This window comes from Argiope bruennichi, chromosome 6 (assembly GCF_947563725.1).
Source record: "Argiope bruennichi chromosome 6, qqArgBrue1.1, whole genome shotgun sequence".
NCBI lineage: Eukaryota > Metazoa > Arthropoda > Arachnida > Araneae > Araneidae > Argiope > Argiope bruennichi.
Window position 1 is genome coordinate 58,545,962 of NC_079156.1, and position 4,280 is coordinate 58,550,241.

At 31.0% G+C, this 4,280-nt stretch overlaps 1 non-coding gene across 1 annotated transcript; it reads right to left on the reverse strand.

Annotated features, from left to right (window-relative positions):
* Positions 1 to 3,869: 3,869 nt before the first annotated feature.
* On the reverse strand, positions 3,870 to 3,941 carry Trnaw-cca (transfer RNA tryptophan (anticodon CCA)). Its single transcript has one exon. It is a non-coding gene; the product is annotated as a tRNA-Trp (tRNA).
* Between the last annotated feature and the right edge of the window lie 339 nt (positions 3,942 to 4,280).

Genomic DNA, 4,280 nt, shown 5'->3' on the forward strand with positions numbered 1-4,280 from the left:
CGAAGGCACACAGATTTAAACCATAAAAACTGAATGACCGGACCGCCGAAACAGCAACATTGGCGGGAACTGTGGTTGAGTCCTAAGGGCCATCACCGGCCACGGTACAACCCTCCCTGAAGGAAGTACGTCCCGTCATCGATGGGAGAAGTCAGATCCCCCACCTATTAGTGTACCCTCCAGGGTGGCGAGAACCAACCACCATGCCAGAAGCATCTCATCCTCATTTCGAGGTACCCCCCGGGGGGTTATGTAATGCGGGAAAATGGAAATGCACTTAAAAGCTCAGATATTTTTTGAAAACAACTCAAAATTGATAATTGTACCTAATATATACGTTATAAGGTTTTCAAACCGGACATTATTTAATAACTCTGAAGTAAAATGAAACCAAAAAAAGATTTCACAAACTTAATAGCATTCTGCTGGCGTAGAATGCGTAAAATTTATTTGAGTTTTGAGCATGATAGTTGTTTTTCGTCTGGTTTTCATATATTAATTGACTCATCGTGTCTGTAAAAAATAAAATTAAAGCTAAAATATTGACTTCGAGGCCCTCCCCCCTCCCAGATTAAAATATCGGATGATTGTTCTTTTGCCCCATCTTCGCTAAGCTACAATTCTTTCCAATTCCATTTGGGATCGTCATAAAAATGAGTTTTGAATTCGCTTATTAGACAATTTATAATTAACAACGTAGAACTCCAAATTAAAATTTTAATCACACTGATAAAAAAATTATTTTAAAAACATTGTAACTCATTCGTAAAGTTCTTGAATAAAGCGTTAAAGAATTCACTCATGATTTCTAATCCAGTCACTCAAAAATGCAACCATGAAACATCAGGTTCTTTCCGCCACTGATTATTTCCTCTTCTATCTGCTTTCATCTCAAAACCCATATCTTAACTCGCCACTTCGCAGGCGGACACCATAGGAGGCTTATCGCCAGCTCAGCGGGAATCTACTACTACCCACTTGACCCCTGCGTGTAAATACTGCCAAGTAATATCTACACCCTCTCTCATTCTCTCACTCTCTCGAGCAAATTTGGCTTTGGTTTGTTGCATTGTGTGAGAGCGGGAGATGGATTACATCTCGAGTAGGTTTTTCTCAAAGAAGATTTAAAGAATCGGCGGGCGGCCGTGAAAAAACAAGGTAAATATTGGGATGGTGCTGAGCTTTTGACTGCCACCGGCATTTTTTGGAGATTTGATATGTTTGAGCGATATGTTCGTGGTTTGTGTTTTCTAATGCTTTCAACAAATCTGGAATTTTTACAAGGCTGTTTAGAACTTGAGTAAAGGGTGTTTCTTTTTTGTTTTTTCTTTTTTTTTTTCTTTCTCCTGTTTGCCGTGCTGGGTTAAACAGTGAAAAATTCTTATTTCTTGATATAAACAAGATAATATTTTGAAGATTGGAAATGGGAATTAGAATAATTACCTTCTCTTTTTAGATTAACATATTTTTAAAGTTTCCAGATTTAATCTTTTTACTAGGAATTATTTTTCCTCCACAAGTGCTACTCGCTTTTTTTTTTTATTTTTTTTTTTTAGCTATGCAATTTTTTGGCAGAATAATTTTGTCTTTTGACATGATAATTCATATAATTTGAGATGCAAATCCTATAAATATCAATGGGACTGGTTATTTGTTCTTGTTATATATTCATATAGGACAAATATTACAAATTCGTGAATAAGACTTAATAAAGAATAACTACAATTATCAATGGTAACAGGTTTTTAGGGTATGTACTTCCTTGAAGACTGATACCTTTATGAGATGTTGCAAGTATTATTAATCCATTATTAGCTATTCTATACAATAAGTAATATTAGAAGAATGAGCAAGAAGAAGGTTTTCTGAAGCAAATCCTTATTTACCACTTTTTAAAATTGAATGAATTTTTGTAACCCAATATGCAATGATCTATTGAAAATAAATCATTGCAATCCATAAAAATGGTAATTTAGCACCAAAATCAAGCATTAATTATTGACACATAAAAAAATTCAATTTAAAATAACTAGCCAATGCGTGGCTTTTTTAAACCTCAAAAACATATTCATTTTTTTTGTATAAGTCGTTTACAAATATTGGAGAACATGCAAAAACGCGTCATTCTGGAATTTTCTAAGACTTCAATAATGTCATTTACCAATTGAATCTGTGAACCATAATTGAAAAGCTCTGATACAAAATAATAATTTCCATCCGGTGTATTCTTAGAGGGTCTGCCTTTAAAAATAAATGTATGAAATCTTCGAAGGCATTATAAATTTTTTAAACAACTATATATACACTAAAATCAGAAATGCATTCCGTTATTATGAAAAAGAAAAGAAGGCTGTAAATTATAAAAAGGTTTTTGATATAAATCTTTAAAAATGTTTGGATTTCATTGGAAGATTAAATGATATTCATTGAAAAAGCGTTGTGGAAATAGCCCGATTAAAACTGCTACGAAAAATCGAATAGAAAATACTGAAAAATTGAGAGACGCTGAAATAATTACTGAAATCAATCATATGAAAAGGAAAAAAAGTCTACTATTAAATTATTTACAATTAATTGCAGTAAATACGTTAAATCTGCATGAAAGTGCCGTGTGAGAAGAAAATTATGCATCAGAATTTTCAGACGAATTGCAAAGTTAATAGTGAAACTAACACAAAAAACGAGGAAATCCTTAAAATTAATATTCCTAAAAATTAAAGAGCAGTTAAAGAGCAATTTGATGATTTTTTTTAATTATTTGAAAGCAATGAGAACACTTAGTAGAATTAAGAATTTCTAAATAAAACAGTTTTTTTCGGGGTTGAAGGGGGATGAAAATATGTTGCATAGATAGATTTGGCTGAAGTCAATACGAACTGATCGATAAGCATTTCAAACGTCCAATGAAATTAATTACCGCGATTTTCTTGTTACATCATATAAATGACTGCGCATACCATCTAAGGGCAAGTTTCTTAAGTTAATGTTTAACATGAGAGCCTGTTATTTCCTTTCAGATTCTTTATATATTGCATAGTTTAATTGACTTTGCGTGTTTGACATAACTTGCATGAGCATCGATTGACTACATTACGCAATCAATTCGAATTTTGTGACTATGGTGCTGCAACTAAAAGGATCGCGATCAGGATTTTATTTTTTAATAAGATTAAATCCCTTACAAACTACTTTGCTGGTAGTACAATTGCTATATCTTGTAATAACATTAATAAATCATTAACTATATATTTATATTACTGATAAAAATTGCATGCTTATATCTTGTCTCTAATTTCATTTTCAGAATAATTTATTATTGAAACACTAAAAGGGAAAACAATTTATAAAAGTATTTTGTTGAATTTATTTTCTTCTCTCGCATATAAAAAAAAAGCTTGAATACATTATTATTATCTTGTTTGGTAAATTTAAATACCAAATAATGAAAAACTGATGGCTTTCAAATATTTAAAAGAAATAGAAAAATCTATAGAGAATGTAACAAAATTATCCTGAATAGTTCTACATAATCAGTCACGAATCAATTTGAAATTAAAATTTAAATTAGTTCTTATCATTTTCTACCTATGATTTTCAAAAGTAACTGCTACTGTGTTTTCCGAAAGGAAGTCTTTTTTATTTTGAAGTTAATTTTCATGTGGTGAATGTGGAAAATAATCTTATTATTGAAATGATATTCATCACTGAAATAATACTACTTAATTATAGTACTTATCATTATATTCATCGAATTTTAATTTATAACTTGTAACTATCACACTTCATGAAAAATGCAAGAGACTCAAATATAAAATGCAAAACTATTATCCCAGTATAAAATGACACTGAATATGAATCTAAAATTAATTTGACCCGGACGTGATTTGAACACGCATCCTTCTGATCTGGAGTCAGACGCGCTACCGTTGCGCCACCGAGCCACAGCAGACTGCTCGAATTGTAATAATTTGTGGAAAGGGATCTAAAGTTAAGTTGGGGGGGGGGGATAATTATTTCATAATTAATTATATTTTTAAATTACTGTTTTATTATAGATTCATTATTTTAATAAGATGATATTTATAGAACAACAAAGTTTATGAAAATGGCTTAGCACAGAATGGATTACTCAATAAGAAATGCCATTCGACGTAACGCTACTAACTTTGATACGTATTTACTTCTTGAAAACTAGATATCCAGAAAGAACTATTTTTCAAAATTTTAGTTAGATTTTAAGTTAATTAAGAATTAATCAAAATTTAACAATTTTTTTTATT